The following is a 20470-nucleotide window of genomic DNA, read 5'->3' as shown; positions in this document are numbered from 1 at the left end:
ATTATCAAGACGCATCATATGTGCATGTGCCTTATATTTATAGTTCTGTGTTTGTGTGAATCCTGGATCTATTTACCTTGCACTCGTAAACACTTGCAAAGATTGAAAAGTGTTAGTCACTCAGTCATTTCCAACTCTGCAACCCCATGACTAGAGCCTGCCAGGCTCCTCCGTCCATGGAATTCTCCAGGCTACACTGGAGTGGGTAACCATCTCTTCTCCAGTAGATCTTCTCAACCCAGAGACTGAACCCAGGTCTTCTGTATTGCAGGCAGATTCTTTACCATCTGAGCCACCAGGGAAGCCCTCACAAAGATTATGTTTTTCTATTTCAGGAATGATTCATTTTTCTAAATGTGCTTACTCTGCACAGTTGAGCTAAATAAACTGTAGGAAAAAATGTAAGGAATTACTATTACTCTCTACATCCCAGTCCTGAAAGCTGTCGGTATCTAGCTGGCAGGTAGGCCCTACTGAGGCTTCACAGGGCCTGAAGCAGAACTGGCACACAAGGTACTCAACAAATGAGTTATGAAGAGATGAATGGTTGAATGAATATCAAAATGGTCCACATGAGTGTGTGAATAGCATTAAGATTCCTTTTCCAAGAAAGGGAACATCAAGTGACTTAGCTTAGCAAAGATGATCTAAGGTCTTCCCAAGAGGCGCTAGTGGTAAAGAACCCACCTGCCAAAGCAGGAGACATTGGAGACAAGGGTTTGATTCCTGGGTTGGGAAGATCCCCTGGAGGAGGGGATGGCAACCCCCTCCAGTATTCTTGCCTAGGAAATCCCATGAACAGAGAAGGGGCTACAGTCCATAGGATCACAGAGTTGGACACGACTAAAGTGACTTCGCATGCATGCAAAGGAGATATAGAAACAAGAGATATATTTCCAAGCTATGGTCTAGTCCAGGCCCCTGTCATAGCAGTGAATTTTGGCTTAAGCTGTTTGTCCTTATAACGAACATTGTGCCTGATCCAACACCTCACCGTGGCATGGAAGTAGAAGAAATCGGATAAAATGGAAAACCCTATCAATACAGGCAGGATCCTTCCCAAAATCCTGGACTTTCACCTTCACTCTAAAGACACCTCAAACTGAAAGAAAAAGAGTTTGTGTTCCTCCAGTTCCTCACTACCTCTGCAAAATGGAATCTGTCCACCTTCCCTAAGGAAAGCACAGTCACCAAGAGCAAGCATTTCCAGAAAACCCGCCATGGGCAAACACTGCTTGTGATGTGACATAGAGATGGACACAGCATTGTTCCTGCTCTCGTTGATGGGTATACATGTGTTAAAATTAGAGGAAATTACAGAAGCAGCAGTCACTAAAAGGTAGGGCAATGAAAGCAAGGTCTGCAGACAAAATTAGACATTAGCTGGATGGGATGTTCCTGGTGGTCCACTGGTTGAGAATCCACCTTCTAATGCAAAGGACATGGGTTCAATCCCTGGTCAAGGAACTGAGGTCCCACATGTTGCAGGGCAACTAAGTCCCTGTACCACAACTACTGAGCCTGTGCTCTCTGGAGCCTCCATGCCACAGCTAGAGAGAAGTACATGTGCCACATTGAAAGGTCCCGCATCCTGCAACTAAGCCCCGACATAGCTAAAAACAAATAAATAAAACTTTTTAAAGTTACTAGCTGGATGATAAAGGTTGAGATGGTTTGTAAAAGCAGCAGAAAGGGTAACTGTGCAATCTACAAGAACCACAGTAGAATGGGTATGGACACTGAACACCAAGAATATCAGTGTCACTTGAGAGACAGAAGCAGGGACATGATTGGAAATCAAATTCTTCACTTTTTCCTTTCAGCCAATTGTTTCTGTTTTTGGCTACTCATTAAAATAATCTGAGAAGCTTTACCAAAAAAACGGGCATTTTATGGACCCTATCTCTGGAGATTGATTTAATTGGTCTGGGGTGAGGCCCAAGTACATTTGTTTGTTTTATTGTTTTTTTAAGCTCTCTTGGTGATTCTAATGTACATCAGGGTTGAAAACCACTGTTTAGATCATCAGGATCCACCAGTATTATGCAACTGACATCGTTAAAAGAGGGCTGTAAATACTTAACAAATATTTTGCAATCTAAGTCCCAAATCATTGGATGTAATGCAAATAATATTTTATAAACCTTAATTAATAGTCATTTAATTCCTCACTTTGTAGTATTCTCCTGGAAGGCTTAACAATGAAATTTGTTGCCATATGAAGAAGTGAGCTATCATCTCAAACAGTGGTTCCATTTGAAAAAATATTGTGCTCAAATCTCATGGACATAGACATGCAAAAAAGTTTTTCTTTGAGACCTGAAAGGTGTTAGTCATAAAAGAAGATATATAGGGTTAAAGGTTTGTGTCAGCCACTCAACAACAGATCCTAAGAAACAAAGGTGCCCATGTGCTCTTGAATAAATCTCTTTTCTTGGTTTGCTTGTAATACGCACAGCCCTCCAATGCAAATCCCAGAGAGGAAACCCCTGTGGTTTGACTCTAGATGTGGCACTTTAGTACCTATTCAGGAAATATCAGAGCTCATTGGCTAGGCAATAGTGAAGTAAAGGCCCTTGAGTGGGAGGATTATGGAAATAAGGGGACCAGAGGTAGGAGAGTCAAGGAATAGGAAGTGTGTGCTTTTGTGCATGAGAGTGCTATATAAGCAACTTTTCTTTTCTCACTATTTAAGAGGTATGAGAGAGTGACATCAGCATGATGGTGGAAGAGGAAGCCCCAGACCTTGTTCCCTGACTTAACAATATATAAAAGGCTTTTATCCTTTTATAAACAATATCCAAAAGGCTTTTATAGGTATTCCTATAAATTAGAAAGTTGCGGTATTTCAAGCAAAGCATTCTCAAAAGCAAGAATAGCTACATTGAAATGGGTAAGAAAAGGCATTTTATTTCAACCACATCACCTCCTTCCCCAAGTTGGCGCAGGTTGCAATCAAGAGGAAAAGTCTAACTCATGGATTCTCTCTTGGGATAGAAAGAGAAGAGTGGAATATATGTCCAACACTCCAGCTTTGGGAGGGCAGCTACCTGAGAAACTGTTTCTGTCTCACCTGATGTGAGGTGATGATTAGGAACCAGAATATCTTGAGTATCTGGGCATCACAGAGAACCAAAGAGAGCTCAGCAGTTTATGACAACATCACAGAATTTGTAACACCATGAAAGAAATGAGCATAACTCATCAGGATCAGAGGGAAACACTCTTGTGGCTTCTTTCTTGAGAGGGAAAGAAAAGTGTGGAATGTGCATCCAGCATTCAGATTTTCAAGGGGCTCACAGAGGGATTGGCTTCTTTTTTGCCTGACTCAAGAGCACTTGTGGAACTGGCATACCCTGGACACCTGGGGACCACAGAGAACAAAAGAGAATCAGTGATTTTTGGCAGCACCAGAGAACTTGTGATACCATAGACAGACACCAGAGGAACAAAGAGACTACAAGTTCCGGGGAAAAAGTTGATAAACCTCTCTAATTGGCAACCCCAGGAAAGGTTTGAGAGGCCCCCAGAATCTCTAGCCATGTTGGTTAGTGAAGATCTTTCCTGTACAAAGCCAGACTATAAAGAGTGAGAGAGGCAACTGTGTTTTCAAATATGTAAAGCTCAACACAAACCTAGACAGCGTATTAAAAAGCAGAGACATCACTTTGCCAAAAAGCTTTGATGTCAAAGCTATGGATTTTCCAGTAGTCATGTATGGATGTGAGAGTTGGATCAAAACGAAGGCTAAGCACTAAAGAACTGATACTTTTGACTTGTGGTGCTGGAGAAGACTCTTGAGAGTCCCTTGGACAGCAGGGAGATCAAGCCAGTCAATCCTAATGGAAATCAACCCTCAATATTCATTGCAAGGACTGATGCTGAAGCTCCAATGTTTTGGCCACCTGATGCAAAGAGCCAACTCATTGAAAAAGACCCTGATGCTGGGAAAGATTGAGGGCCAGAGGAGAAGGGGGCAGCAAAAGATGAGATGGTTAGATAAAATCAACGACTCAATGGACATAAGTTTGAGCAAACTCCAAAAGATAGTGCAGGACAGGGAAGCCTGGCATGCTGCAGTTCATGGGATCACAAAGAGTCAGACACAGCTTCATGATTGAACGACAAAGCTCAACACAATGCATGTGAAGAAACACAGAAACAAGGCCCAATCAAAGGAATAAAGTCTCCAGAAACCAGCCTACAGAAACAGAAGTATACAAATTACCTGACAAAAATCTTCAAATATCCATCAAAAAGATGCTCAGTGAGCTCAGGAAAATTTATTCATGAACAAAATGAGAATATCAAAAGAAAGAGAGAAAATATAAATAAAAACAAAAAGAAATTCTGAAGTTGAAGAATACAATAACTTAATAGAAAAATCCACTAGAGGGGTTCAATGTCAGCCTTGACTGAGAAGAAGGAGTCAGTGAACTTGAAGACAAGTCATTTGAAATTATCCTGTCAGATGAGCAAAACATAAAAGGATAAAAAAGAATGAAGAAAGCTTAAGGGGTTTATGGGACACCACTGAGTGGAACGATATATGTATTATAGAAGTCTCAGAGAGGAAGAGAAGAAAAAAAAGAAGAAATAATGGCTTAAAAACTTCCCAATCTAGGGAAAGAAACAGACACCTGAATTTAAGAAGTGCACCTGATCTCAACTAGGATCAATCCAAAGAAATTCACAGAGACACATTACAATCAAATTGTCAAAATCAAGGACAAAGACATAATTTTGAAAGCAGCAAGAGAAAACTGCAAGGAAGCCTTCCTAAGACTATCAGCAAATTTCAAAGAAGAAATTTTAAAGACCAGAAGGAATGGAATGATATATTTAAATTACTGAAAGAAAAAAAAAATCCAACCAAGAATACTATATTCAGGAAAATTCTCTCTCAAAAAAGAAAAGTCAAGAGTTTCCCAGATAAATAATATCTGAAGTAGTTAATCACCACTAGACCTGTCTTTACAAGAAATGCTAAGTGGAGTCCTTTAAAAAGATTGCTATACAGTAACATCATGGTAATCCACTCCAGTACTATTGCCTGGAGAATCCCATGGACAGAGGAGCCTGGTAGGCTACAGTCCATGGGGTCGCAGAGTTGGACATGACTAAGCGACTTCACATCACATTCAACATCAAACTATATGAAACTATAAAGCTCTCTGGTAAATGTATAGACAAATACAGAATATTGTAATGCTGTAATGGTGGTATTAAATCACTTTTAATATATACTGAAGGAGCTAAAAGACAAAAGTATAAAAATATGACTATAAAAATATGTTAATGGATAGATATGCTACATTAAAAAGATGTTACTTGTAACATAAATAGCACAAGGGGTGAGCAAAAGAATAGAATTTTCATTTGTGAATGAAATTAAGTTGTTATCAACTTAAAATAGCCTGTTTTACATAAATCCCATGATAACCACAAAGAAAATATCTATAGAAGATACACAAAAGAAAATAAATATGAATCACTACATACTGTTATTGAGACCTCTCTCTATCTTTCAGCCCAATCTCCAGGTACCCCTGATCTCATCTAAGTTATCTTCATTTTATAGATAAAGAACCTGAGGCTCTGGGAAGAAAAGGGACTCAGCCAGAAATATTCAGAGAGATAGTGGCACAGCCCTGGGTAGATTCCATATCTCCTGGTTCCCAGCTTGGTGTTCCTGTTAAATTTCTTGTGAATAACCTGGGAAATATGCTATGCTATGCTATGCTAAGTCACTTCAGTCATGTCCAACTCTGTGTGACCCATAGACGGCAGCCACCAGGCTCCCCCGTTCCTGGGATTCTCCGGGCAAGAACACTGGAGTGGGTTGCCATTTCCTTCTCCAATGTATGAAAGTGAAAAGTGAAAGCGAAGTCACTCAGTTGTGTCTGACTCTTAGCGACCCCATGGACTGCAGCCTACCAGTCTCCTCCAGCCATGGAATTTTCCAGGCAAGAGTACTAGAGTGGGGTGCCATTGCCTTCTCCGAACCTGGGAAATATCCAGCTAAGCAAAGAGGCAACAGAGAAGCAATCAGTTGTTGGGGGGTGGGGTGGGAGCAAGGAGGGCGGTCATTAAAACTAATCAGCAATAGACACAGATCTCCAATTTTAACAGGTTTTTATGCACATTTGTTTCCATTATGGAAATAGTATCCATTCATTACAGGAACTTTTGAAATCACAGACAAGCAGAAAAAGGAGAAAAATTATAATTCCACCAATTATATACATGACCATTAACACTTGAATGTGTGCTCTTTCTGTCTTTTAATGAATAGATTGTTGAATTTTCACTGAACTACACTCGTTCTGTATGTTCATCTTGTATCCTGCTTGTTTACAGCATTATAAGCATTTTCCATTTGCAAACATTTTCTTTCATAGCTACATAATATACTTGAGAGTAGCTGTGCCATGCTGAATGTTTTTTCTAACTTCACTATTTCAAATGACACTAAAATGAACATGTATCTGTGTATATGATAGTTGTTCCACATTTACCAAGCACTTATCTACCTTGACAGTGTACCAAGGTGAAATGATAACATTAAGGAATTTAAGGATTTTTAAATGTTTTGGTACATAGTTCCACATCACTTATAATACGTATTTTCTTGTTGTTGTTCAGTCACCCAGTCATGTCCGACTCTTCATGACCCCATAGACTGTAGCACACCAGGCATAAAAAGATGTATTTTCTTATTTTTGCACAATTATACAAACATTGTTTTCGAACTCTAGAAATATAAAGAACCCAGATATACGCAACTACTGAATATCCTGGCATATTCCTTTCCAATCTTTTTGAAAGTGTATATATATACACACATAATTACCAAATTGAGATCATTATGCTTAGGTTTGGTCTTTGGCAAAATAGTTTATGAGCTTATTTCCATGTCAAGAAATAATACTTACAGACCAAACAGATTTTATTAATCACAGCATTTTATCCCAGTCATACAGGCATACTCTCGTTCATCCACTCCCAGTACAGCAATACCCGTATCCCCAGACCCAAGTAACAGAGCACAGGCAGGGCCGCCCCTAATAGGATAATTCTCAAGGAGTCACCCTGGTTGTAGTTCTCTTGAGAAGCCTCTGAAAGACTGACTCTAGAACGGGTATAGGAAGTTGCAACAAATATTTCCATAAATTAGCACTTCTGCAGAACTCAGAGTGATATTCCAACATGCCGATCACCAGGAACCACTGTAGGTCCTGAAACTCGGTAGCTTGCTTTCATCAGAAGACGTTCACAAAATCACAGCAGTTAAGGCAGAAACTTTGGCATCAGAACATTCCAGGCCCAAGTCATGACTCTGCCTCCTACTGTCTATGTTGTTTAATTTACATAACTTCTCTAAACCTCAGTCTCCTCATATGCAAAATTGAGTGACAATGCTCGCTAACTCATAGGTTGAAATGATGATCAGACAAGACAAAGCAACATGGTATAGTAGGCGCTCAATCAATTTCAGCTATAATTATTCTTTTTTGAGAAATTCTGGCAACACTTGTCTCTGATCCCTCACAGCTTTGTCTTCTCACTCACAAATAGGACTTTCTTTTTCCTCACTTATCTACTAACATACAATGCCTTTTATCTGATAATTCCCAAAGCAGATATTCTGGCAATGAATATGGCATTTCACAATGTTATCATATTTGTCTTATCACAAATGCTATTAATAGCTCAAAATATTGAAACTGTCATTAATTATTTTTAATAAATAACTTTACTTCAGGCTTACTAGCACCTGGAGCTTATATGACAGTATCTTCTTCAATCTTTACAAGCCTGTAAAGTGTTTTTATGACCATTTTTCAAGTGGGCAAACTAACATAGAGGCAATTTAAGAAATCCGTTGAAGGTCACACTTAGATGTTGAAGACTCAGGATTTGAATCCAAGCCTGTTGGACTTCAAACCCTAAGCCCCATTCACTTGGCCAGGGGTCAGCAAACTTTTTTCTGTAAAGAGCCACATAGTAAATATTTCAGATTTACAGACTATATGGTCTCCATCATAACTACCCTCCTCTACCAGTGTAGCATGGGAGCAGCCACAAACAGCACAGAACCTTTTTGATGCTGACATTTTAATTTCATATCATTTCTGACCAAGTGCTCAGATGGGAGAGCGTCTTTGAGATGAAAATATAGGGACTAAGAAACATCAGTTTTTCATTTCATTGCTTCCCACTTTCCTCACCCAAATTCTCTTCTCTGGTGGTCCAAGACTCCAGGGAGATGTCAACACATTATTCTACCAAGAAGCTCCTTGGAGGTACAGTGATCTGATTGCATGGGTTTAGTGTCAGTCTGCAAGTAGCTCTTTCATTCATTTCCTGAACCTTTGTATATGACCAGAAAGATGCCAGTCACTGGAGAGAAAGCCAAGAAATGCCCACCATTGTTCTCATTGCCTTGGCTTCCTTTCCCTGCCCGCTGTTACATCTCCACGGGAGAAGGTGCTCCTACATGTGTCCTTGCAAGAGCTTGTCTCTGATCCCTCACAGATTTATCTTCTCACTCACAAATATGACTTTTTCTTTCTGTATTTATCTATTAACGGACAATCCTTTGTAAATTGGTAATTCCCAAAGCAATCATTCTGGTAATGAATATGACAGTTCACAATGTTCTCTTAAAGACATGTAGCTGTCTTGAAAAGAAGAGGTGTACTGGGTATATTCTGTTCAAATAATGCATGAAGCCTTCTCCCTGCCATTTGGGAAATAAATAAAAGCTATGGCCTGGGACTCATGAACTCCAGGCCCAAGTCTGCCACTAACTTGGCAGGTGTCCTTAAGAAAGCCATTTGACTTCTCTAAGTTCAGTTAGCTCCTGTGGCATACCATCCAGATACCCTGAAGCTACTGGGAACATTGGAAGTTGACAATTCTCAGTTAAAAGCCCCTCTGGACTTTGTCTTGGCTGAAATATTCGTGTAGCCCAAAGCTGCACTTAATGATTGGTTGGTCATTGCAAGAGTACAAAGGTCTGGTCCCCTTGATCAATTTGGTACAATTCTGCAGGGAGATCCCAGCTTCTGGGTTCCCTGTATAATTAGCTACATCTTTGCTGGAACTGCATGGATTTTTAACTCCTCCCTCTGCCCAGGTCTCCTTTTCCTTTCCTGCAGGTGTTGATCTTGAAAGCCTCCCCAATAAAATTCTTGCACATAAATCTCCACTAAGCCTTACCGAAGATTCAAAGTTTGCTACCCACCTGGGACACTCGTCCTTCCCTTTCCCATCAACCCAATAAGCAGGCTGTGCTAAATGCCTCCATTTCTGTCCATAAACAGGAACAAAGCATGGTGGCCCAACTGCCAGGTGTATAATATAATCAGCAGAGGCAGCAGTGGCTGGGTCTCATGTGCCTCTGAATCCAGCTGTAATTCTGAATTACAGAATCCAGGACACAGCTCTTCAAATGCTATGAAACAAGTGGTTCAGTGGCAACAGAGGCACTGAATATTAGGACCTCTGGGTTGGAGCCCTGTCTCTGCCACTAACTTGCTGCGTGACTCCAGGTGATTCTCTCTGCTGGGTCTCATTTTCTTAATCTACCAAATAAGAGGCATTGTCATTCCCTTAACTTTAAACAAATTTATGCCATCTCTGCTTTGAAAAGAAAAAAAGTTATTTTTTGGAAAAATCAGTCTCTCATTAAATATCATACAAAAGCACACACTAAGTGCCTAATTGTTCATGACACTGTCTGGTGCCTTATGCAGGGCTGGTTCTCAGAACCCTGTGGCCTGAGCTGAATGATGTGAATAAAGAGTCACAACCCTGCCAAAGAGGCAGCTTCCCTGGATTCAATGTGCTGCTCAACCACAAAGGAGAAACCTGCTGGAGGTTCAGTCTTCAATACATGAGATTGTCATGTATTCAGGGGATAATTAGAAAGGAATGGAAACTAATGGACGTAGGGTACCTGCTAAGTTCCTTTCACTGACTTTCATCTTTTTACAAAGTTAATTTCATTCCAGCAATATTACCTGAAAGTAAGCCATTGCCCTCTCCACGTTACAGATGAAGCCTACAGAGAACGCACGACAAACCAGGGTCATGCATGGAGAATGTAGAAGAATGACGGTAGAAGCCACCATAGTTTCACTGCACTGTAACAGAGGTGCCTGCTCCATTGTCTCCTCCACTAGAGTTGGGAGACTCCTTGATGGCAGGTCCCACATTTCTCTTATTTGTATCCTGACCAACTAGCAGGTGGTAAGCATTTGTTGTTACTAAACTCATATGTATGACATTCATTAATTAAGGCCTCCTGACTTCTTTTGCTATCATTATCATACCAGCACACAATCAGTCTTGCTTCTTTACCTCAAAATTTCTATAGAAATGATCAATCTTGAGACAAAAGATCAATCCCGACTCACAAGAATGTAACTTATTACAGTCTGCCAACTTACACGGGGACACCAGTCACTTGTCCACTTGAGGACTCCATGGCTGGCTAACCAGTCTCCGCTCTGTTTACTTGCGTGAGACTGGCTCACTTGGGCCAGCCAAGCAAGGGCTTCCATTGATTTTTACTAAAAAGCCATTATGCTTCTGAAAGCTGTTGCATTTTAAGATGGTTTAAATGCATCCATCTTGGCATTTTTAACCATGCCCACAAAAAGCATCCTAAAGATACTTGATCATTCAATTAGACTAAATGAGGCCAATGTATATGCTGCTGCCGCAGAGGTTATCATGCTTAATAAAACATACTTTATAAACCCCATGAAGGCTATAATTAAATTTACAAGAAGCCTTCCGCACAACTTGAACAAAGGGTGCTGAATGGTGTGTGTGTGTGTGTGTGTCTGTGGGTGTGTGTTTTGTGAGTGCGTGTGTGTATTGTAAAGTCCTGTTCCATAAGGATTATAGCTCCCCTGCTGTTTGGAAAAGATAATTTCACTTGTAACACTAATAACTTGAGCAGGGGAGAAGCTGGCCTGGTGAATGGAATGCACTTCACTGCACATCTTGGCTCAGCTAGAAATCGGAAACAGATGGTCCTTGCGGCTGGTTTCCCACTCGAGCCCGCTCACTGCCAGCCTGTGGTCTTCAGTGAGCTGCTGCTGGCAGTCTGTGACTTGAACATAGTAGGACAGTGGCAAAAGAAATCAAATCTTTTCCAATGAGCAGCAAGTTATAATGAAATTTGACAGATCTGACATTCTATACCCAACATCTAGTTGGAATATATTAACCTTTTAGTTTTCTTAAGCGCCTTGCATAGAAGTTGTGAATATACTTATTAGAGGGTTGTGTTGTGTGCATGTTTTTCCTTTCCTTTTTTTTTTTTTTTTCCTTTTTAACAGGGGGCAGAGGGTTTAGTCCAATCTTGGGTGGCAGCTGGTTGACAGAAAATGCAGAGAAAATAAAAGAGAATTTCTAAATGGCAGTGAAGAACAAGAACTGCCACTAAACCCAGTTCTTCACAGGGCACAGGCGGGTGAGTTTCTGCTGAAAAATATTATCAATATTTTTCTTGAGCAAAAAAAATGCATATCCTAGATCAAAAATCTGGACAATCTCTGGGCATATTATTAAAATGGATGGGGCTGTCTGGACCCCCTGGCACTTTCTTCAATTCTGCCCTTCTCAGCTTTGCGGCATTTGCTTCTGCCATACGGTGAGAAAACCATGCCAGGTGACTTGGGACACTGTTTTATTTTGGTTTTTTTTAAGTCCCCACACTCATGCCTAGTAATATGAGTACCTGTGCAAAAGACTTTGATACTTTCATCATAAAGGGCTAAATCTCCCACCAGAGACTTTGGCATTTTTCTAGGCTTCAGCAGAACTAGACTGTCTATCCTTTTGTGTAGATTCTTCCTCTGGTTCCAAAGCTTATATCTGAGTGACATTTTTATTTTCAGTGTTAGACAGTGATGTCCTGAACATCATTTTAGGATTTTCCACCTGATTAAAGTTAGAAAAGACCTTCCTTGGCTATAGATAATCTCTCTTTCATACAAGCTTTTTTTCAAGTCTTAGATACCCATTGCCCTAAACTGAACTTCAGTTTCAGCAACAGGGTACATTTCTAATTTCATTATTTTCAAACATTTGGAGAGTTGTTTCATTAAGCTCAACAACCAATGATACAAAAGAAATTTTTTAAAATCTTCTGAGAGCTAGCTAACTAGAACAGGAAAAGCATGGGCTTTCTTGTCAAGTAAGTCCCAGGCTGTCTCAGCTCTTCAAACTTTCGTATGTGTCATTAGGCAAGGCTCTTACCTTTTGGATCTTGACCTGCAAATTGAAAATAATACTAACCTTCTAGGCTGTTGTAGAGCTTAAATGGTATATCACACCTGAAAGGACCTCAACAAGCACTTACCAGGTGCTGAGTGCTTTCATGGTTTGGAGGCAGCACCAGCCTGGTGAAGCTCTGGAGTCATAATTTCTAGCCTTGAATACTTCTTCCATCTCTAGCTCCAGGACCCAAAACAAGTTGCTTCAACTCTTAGAGCCTGTTTTCTTGCTTTTAAAATAGGGTTAGTAATAGATCCAACCTCATAGGACCTATCTGAAAAGAAAAATCTTACAACGGTGCCTAGCTAAGAGGAAGCACTCAATGTTAGCTATTGCATGCAAAATCAAGTTGCTCTTCTCCTAAGTTTCAAATTTCTAATAGCTCTAGAAACAAAGCTTCAAAGGGAAAAAAAACAAGGTAGTTGCCAACATTGCAAAAGTTTCTACTAAATGACTGAATGAATGAATAAATGAATGACCTGTGTTCATTAAAGACAAATAAGAGTATAATCTGTCTCTGCGAGTACCAGTGGATGATACAGATAAGGAAGGCAACAGGAATTCAAAGGTGCTAGACATCACTGCAGACTGGGGTCTTGAAGAAGGGTGTTAACTAGTAAAGGCAGATGTACTAGAATGGTCAGTAGTTCAAACCAAGGTAAATGAAAGGGCTCTTAAAATATGAGATGAATGCAAATTTCAAATCAGCTAATGTTCTGTGCCTTTTTACCATCTTTCTCTCACTATTTAAGGTGCCCCTACTGTTTGTCCATCATAGAGTTTGACCTCATAGCTACTGAGATAAACAAGACACGGGCCCTGCCCTCAAGCATCTCAAGGTTCAGGAGGGAAGGCGGACTGGGAGGCAGATGGCTCCAGAAAAGGGTGCTAAGAGCTGAATGGAGCAAGGCACAGATTTTTATGGAAGCACAGAGTGAAGGGACCTAACCCAGTCTCACAGGGCAGAACCAGAAGCAGAAAGAAAGGGGTTTCCCTCCACAAAGGATAATAGTAACAAAACATCAATAACAAAGTAATAATTTTGCTTGAAAACTTGTTACATATCAGGAACTATTGACTTTATGCATATTTTGCGACTAACTTTATATATGTGTGTGTGTGTGTGTGTGTGTGTGTGTGTGTATGTATGTATGTATGTATTTAATAACAATTGCTATCTTCATTTTTCTGATCAGGACTCAGAGAATCAGAGATGTTAAGTAACCTGGGAGTGGTCACACAGTAACTAACCAAGCCAGCATATGGGCAATTGGGCTTCAGAAACTGTCTTTCCAATGACTCTGCTATCCAGCCTCTGAAAATCATTAATATTCCATTTCATGTTGACTTTTAGCAGCATACAACAAAAACCAAAAACTCGCCTTGGTATTGCACACCTGTTGGCAGTGAAGTCTTCAAAGTCTTTACCCAGATGCCCTGCAGTAAACACACAGATGGGAATGCCCCAGTCCCTCAGTCCAGGTTCTTCCATTCAACCAAGGCAGGTGGGTAGCTGATTTGGTAGCATTGGCCACAGACCGCCAGAAAGAGGCTGGAAAGTGACTTATTCTTTGCCCCGGGGGGCTCTTGTTATGAGAAAACGATTCCTGTTCTAATGTTCCCCCATAGTCAGGCCATACTCCTCATCCATGCCCAGCAGTTTAACCCACCATTTGACTTCATAGCTAAGGGGATTCCTACTTCTTAGAAAACACGTTCCAAGGAAGTAAGAAAGTTCCAATCCGGATGGGCTCATTTCTTGACAAGAGTGCTGTTTTTGCCTCAGATTCATTCATGTGCAGTAGGAAGAAGTATTCAAATGACAAGAGTTAAATTCAAAACATGTAGCCACTTTCTGTTAAATTTTTTTCTGACTGAAAGCAAACCATTTAGATGTTTGTTTCCAAAAAGGCATCTGTCAGCAATCAAAGGGGAAAAATGCATAAAGCAAATGCAATTGTTTGGAGTAGCATTTCCTGGATCATGTTAAATGCTTGAATTGCTCCCCATTATGCTCACCAAATAATTTTATTTCCCACAATAATTGCAATATTTAACATGTTTTATTTAATCTTGTTTTAAGGCTATTAACAACAGGCCACACTGTGAAAAGATTGATTGCTATATGGGAAAGGACAGTTTCCACCAGCCTCTTAGAGAACAATGATAAAGTTAAATGCACCTAATTGTTTTGGATTTAAAACACTATTATCCAATAATATTTCTCATTTCTTTGTTCAAAACTACTTTGCCATCCCCTGTAAAATCCTCCCGGGTATTCCACCATTCACAGAGTGAAATCTGGACTCCAGTTTACCTTATGCCCCATTCATTCATAAACAATGTGTGTGCGTGGGGTGTTCTGAGTCCCAGAAATGCAGCTACTCAGATCAGAGACACCTTCAACTTCAGAGTCTGCTGCGGGACAAATTTAGAAATTGTACCCACGAACCTGGACCCACGAATCCAAAATACCCTCGTGCCTTTGTGCTCTAGAAGAAGGCTGAGCAGACTCTAAAGCAAGGGAACTTTGGTTTTGTCTGCTTATCAGAGGCAAGCTGGAAAGGATGAGATGGAACAAGAGGTTGATTCAAAGGCAGAATGCTACTTCATTTCTTTTCTTTTTTCCCTTTTATTTCTGTTTATGCTATTTTACATTTATACAGAATTTTCAACTCTTTTCCTATTTTGTTCTCCAAATGGTAAGCTGAAGAAAGACCAGGTCATTTTAACGATGTTGCAGTTATACAAGGCAACAAACTGTTTTGACTGGCAAGGTCCATTTGCTGTGGACACCTAAAGTAACTTAGTGTTTCCTGTACTACCAACTCTCTTTCTCAACAGAGAGGTGACACCAAAATAATAAAGACCACAAAATGCTTCTAAAAGTAATGGCAATATCCATATTTGATGATCATTTCCAATACCACCTCCTACCCTCATTTGGAGAAATCCCATTAAATGAGGGATGAGAAAGGGGGAAAATGCCATATTTACTATATTTGTGGTTCATTCTGCAAGAAGCAGTCTGTAGATCGTGCTTTAAATGCTAAAACATTTCAGGTGCAATTGGATAAAATTTGCTTTGCTGGAATTATGTTTGTCAAAGCAGCCATTTTGCTGATGCTAAGTGGTTAAAATAACACCAACTAAGGAAGAGGTCAGAAATAGGAAAACAAAAGCCACCAAAATTTCACCTCTTTGGAACTGATACTGTGCCTGAATAAGTTCATCTAAATATTATTCAGTTGAAAACGTGACTAGAAAAAAATCTGTTGGATAGTTTGGCTGTAATTGCACAACTTTTCAAATAATCACAGTTCAGTTACCCTGAAAAATACCGGAGATAAATTCTCCCATGCTCCGGAGTGCCTATACAGGAGACCTGGGGTATAAAGAATTATAATATCACTGCTAGTTTCTCAGAGATGAGCAAATCATTTGTATTTAGGAAAAAAAATGGGATGTGTTTGGTACATGATTCTTATAAAGGTATTTCTGCAGTTCCTAATTTCACACAGTTAGCAAGAATAAAATAAAACAAATCCAAGACATCCTTTCTATTTCTTTCTCCCATCTTAGTCCTAAAGTCAAATGACTTGAAATTCAGCAGTTTCTTGGAGGTCTCAGTTAAATTAAAAAAAATTATTTTTACAGCCATTCTTATTGGTAGGTCCGTGTGGTGGTTTATTTTTCCTGCTAAAGAAAGGATGTGTGGCTAAAAATCCCTGCGAAGAAGATGGCTTGGTTACAGTAAGGAAATCAGATGCAATTTTCCCTGAATAAGGACGTCCTCAGTCAAGTTTAGCCTGAATTGTGTTAACCTGGGTTGAAAATAACTGAATCACTTTATTAACAAACAATGGAAAAGCCCAGAATTAACTTTTGTTTATAAAAAGGTACACCCAAAGATAGACATAGTACCTAACCTGGATGAGAACTTGTGAAATATCAGTAATGTATTTGCTCCTAGAAAAACACACACGTAAATACAACAGCAGCAGAACCCAAAAGCAAGGGACCTGAATGTTGTCCTCTCCTGTTTCTGTTCCTTCACAACCAAATCAACTGATGAATCATTTTTAAAAAATAAGGTAAGTAAGGAAAAATATTTTTTCCCAGACTTTTTTTTTATTCCTTGGAAAACCTGTTCAGCTGTCCACAGATTTAGTTTTAGACTTTTTGCTTTGCTTCCAACAAGATGTGTAAGACAAGAAAACTGAACTAAACACTTTTTTAAATGCACAGCTCACGTTCTTGAGAAAAGTGGCTGTGAAAAACAGATACTGAATCAGACTTAAAGTCGAAGAAGAGGGGGGTGTAGAAAGAAAAAAAAAAAGCCCAAAACATCGCATGATAGTCTCTAAGCAGTTCCATCTGTCAAGCAGAAATTTTAGGCTAATAGCCTGTGGCGATCCCTCCGCAGTCCACTACCTGCCTTTGTCCTATTAAATCTCTTTATTCTCCTTAAAAAAAAAAAAAAAAAGAGGGGGGATTGGTTGTTGGAAGGAAAGGAAAAACCTTGCAGACCAAAATCATCTGAGTGATGAAGCCCTAATTTTAACCGCCTCGCTTTGATGTGTAGCAGTGGGTTCTTGTTTTTTAAAAAGGAGAGAGAAGACAGTGCTAGGAGCAGAAGAGTTTTCATCTCCACTTCACCTTGCCACTGGGTCTGTGAGAGATTGGTTCATTGTCAAGGAGATTTTTTTTTTTACCCATGATTCCATATGGTATGGACCGGACTACATGTTGCCCCACATGCCACTGCAAATGTTTTCTCAATTAGGTGTCTTATCTCCCGTGAGTTAGCATCAGATGAAGCTTGCTGACAGCGTAATGGCAGGGAAAGCTTCCGACGGCTCCATCAAATGGCAGCTCTGCTACGACATCTCGGCCAGAACTTGGTGGATGGTGAGTTGGCAGCCGGGGCTGCTTTTTTTTTTTTTCCCTTTTCTATTTTCCCTCCCTCTTTGACAAAATGTCCCAGACCTCACATTCATCAAATTCACATTTGATTTTTTTCACACTCTTCAGTGAGGCAGCCTCACACTGCTCCCTCCTGCCATCCTCTCTCTGCCACTCTGAGACTTGAGTTCCCAGGAAGGCTTGTCCTGCTTTTCCACAGGACAGTGAATGGGAGTTGTTGTGTTTCAGTTTTTTTGCTTGTTTATTTGTTTTTATTTTTTATAAGAGAATATCAGAAGTTTTAAGGTAGAGGTGGATATTTTAGCCAAGTCGACCTTGGGGTTTAAAAAAAAAGAGAGAAAGACATTTATCCTGGCCCTCAGGTTTTAGTCCCTCTGTCTAGCTTTACATCCTCTTTACTTTTGTTTTCAGGGACTCTGGGGTGTGTGGTTTTTCCATGACTGTGGTATTTTTTGAGGACGCATGTTGGGTGCTGGGAGAAGCTAACCCTGGGTGAGTTCGGCTGTTTGCCCCATTAATTGGATGGCCTGAAGTTACCTGTGGGAGACCTCTGGGTCCCCACTCCCTGTTTTCCATCTGGGACCCACAGCCCTCATTTAACTTTCCCCCATTTGTTTATGTCAAAGCAGGTCTTCAGTCTCTCAGAGACTCTAGCGCTGAGTGGGAAAGACTCGCACACCCTATCTTTTCAAAATCCTGGGTCCAAATAAAGTTTTAGTAAAAGTTCCACCCTGCAGCCACAGAATGAGTTAACTCACATGTCACGGTCAAGCAGGCCAGACAACCTTTGACATCCTGGATCTATAAGAGGTAGAACAAGTTGGGAGGATGCACAATAGCTTATTGTCACGGGAGATGCAACTTCGGTGCAGAAGAAAGTCCTCAAATCATTACCGCCCTCGTTAGGGTGGTGTCCGTTAAGGATTAATTCGTTAGCAGCGCATTTCTAGTTTTCCGTAATTATTATTCTTGCGGCAAGCGTGAATTCTTCCAGGGAGTGAAAAAAAAGTTTGCTGCCAGGACAATGAATGTATTATCCGTTCCTAACTGGACCGTGAACTTCAGCTCATTTCACATAGATATCAGTTTAAGAAAAAAAATGAGAGGGAGAGAGAGAGGAAGAGAGTGGTGTTGGAGGAAGCTGGCGAATGGAATTACAAGACGGGACAAGTTGGTTTCATTGTATGCTCTCCGGGAAGAGTCCTCCTTTCCTCTTCCTGGACCAGGGGTGGTATCATTTTGGCATGTTTTAGGAATTCTGAGGACTGAGAGACTATTAAAAGTGAGCTTCTGCAGGATTCTATTCGGCTGCTTCTTGGGGTGCAGCAGGATGTGCATTCTAAGGACTCTTGAGTTAAGGTGGTTGTGGGTATGTGTTTGAACTTGCAATTTCTTAACTAGACCTTAGGAACTTTACCAGTGATTTCAGGACAGTGTTACTCGCGGCTTTTGGTTAATTAGACTAGCAGTAGGCTATTCACTTCCATCCTGAACTTTTATTCAGGGCACTTGTTTTCCCATAAGAGTTTCTGCCAGCAAGAACAAGGTTTGCTTGTATGCAGTGATGTTGTCTATTGCTTTCGCCTTATACAGCTTGTTAAACACTAGAAATGAACATACTGATTGGTTTAGCTATTATTTTCTAAGCTAAGTTGTAAGTTTAAAAAAAAAAAGACTGCACGCTGATGTCATATTCTGGGTGACATTCTACTTCCTTGTATTTCAAGAGTTCATAGATTTTATAGACTGTTACTTTTTATGGCAAATTGTGTCATCTTTTTTTTCTTTCTTGCAAAGATCACCAAATGCTCCTCTTTTTGTAACTCGGAAAACTGTCATTTCTTTTATGTAAAGTTTACTTGGAGGTTGCTTTTCATTTAAAATTATTTTACAGATGTTTTACCGCCGGGAATATAAAATATAAAAGTGGTGGAAACATTTAGCAATGCAGTCGACTAAAAATAAACAATGCTGTAAGCTCACATGCTGCTGTTTAGGCTGTATACTACAGGAAGTTTCTCCACTTCAGTCCTTGTAGATCTTTGCTTTGAAAAGGAGTGAGAAATCAGAGTGCTCTTTAAAGAACTTGTAGAAGCTACCATAGAGAATAAATCGATTTTTATTTCCCTCAAAGGTGACCACAGACCACAGGGTTTTAGATCTGCCTATTCCAAATAATTCTAATGTAAACTTCCCATTACTGATGGGAAATTGAGGACTTTGGTGTCGGGAGGGAGAGGATTAATTAAAATTAAAACAAATTTTGCATTTTCTCTTAGCTCTTATCTTTCCTTGAATAGCATTCACTTCCTCTCCCTCCACACCCCTTCGTCACCCCAAACAATTTTTCCCAACTCAAAAAAAAAAAAAAAGAAATTTTTAGACATGCCCCTAGCTGATATGCTTCTTTAACCAAAGAATAGTACAAGATCTGAGTTTCGCACTAAAGGCAAATAAAGCTTTAAAATTACCTCATGCGTCATCTGGCTGCACAGACTCCAGGCTGCATAGTGGGAACCTCCGGCTTGGTCCTCCCAGCATACAAAGGCAACTCAGTGAATGCCCCCTCCGCCCGTGGAGGCTCGGCCTCAGCTGCCAGCACCGGGATATGCAATTTTGCTTTTTAATGAATCGTAAACAATTTGTATGGCAAATGAGTTTGTTTGTTTTAGTTTGGGGGCATATGTTGGACCAGGTTGTAGACATCCATTACCTACTCCAAATTTTGGGGGTGAGAATGGAGAGAGAGCCTCGGATCATTTTTATTTTCCTAAATAATAAAGACCCTACTAGAATGAAAGAAACCAGTTAATCAAAGACTGAGAGTAACAACCTCTCTCATCTTTCCTCTCTCTCCCTCTCCATCCCCACCCCCTCTCCTAATGTACCCTGGCTTACAGTGGGGTTTTAACTTCACTTTTTGATAACTAATTGGAGAGCAGTTGACTAAATTAATCAGGGGCTTTTTGAAGTACAAATTTTAGCTTTGTCTTTATAAAGCTACTTTTGTCTGAGAAACAAGTGTTTTAAAATGAGAAATACTGAGAAATGCCTTTTCTGTCTTCTATCACTTTTTTTTTTTGCTGAAGCTAATGTCTTGAAGGACATAGGGTATAAGAAATGCTAAATACACTTTCGTTATCAAAATGAAATAAGAAACGGGTCTTGATATGCAAAAGTCAAATGAAAACTTTTATTCCAACCCAAGAAGTTGTAAACAACTTAGAAGTTAACAAGCGACCAGGGT

At 40.1% G+C, this 20470-nt stretch overlaps 1 long non-coding RNA gene across 1 annotated transcript in view; it reads right to left on the bottom strand.

Annotated features, from left to right (window-relative positions):
• The window catches only part of LOC133244508 (uncharacterized), a 164641-nt gene extending 144566 nt beyond the window's left edge, over positions 1–20075 (bottom strand). The window contains exon 1 of the long non-coding RNA XR_009735427.1: positions 19695–20075. This is a non-coding gene — a long non-coding RNA (uncharacterized LOC133244508). The remainder of the gene's footprint in view (positions 1–19694) is intronic.
• Between the last annotated feature and the right edge of the window lie 395 nt (positions 20076–20470).

The sequence above is a fragment of the Bos javanicus genome, chromosome 3 (assembly GCF_032452875.1).
Source record: "Bos javanicus breed banteng chromosome 3, ARS-OSU_banteng_1.0, whole genome shotgun sequence".
NCBI classification, from domain to species: domain Eukaryota; kingdom Metazoa; phylum Chordata; class Mammalia; order Artiodactyla; family Bovidae; genus Bos; species Bos javanicus.
Note: the sequence above shows the minus strand (reverse complement) of the source record. Positions and strands in the feature narration are given on the sequence as shown.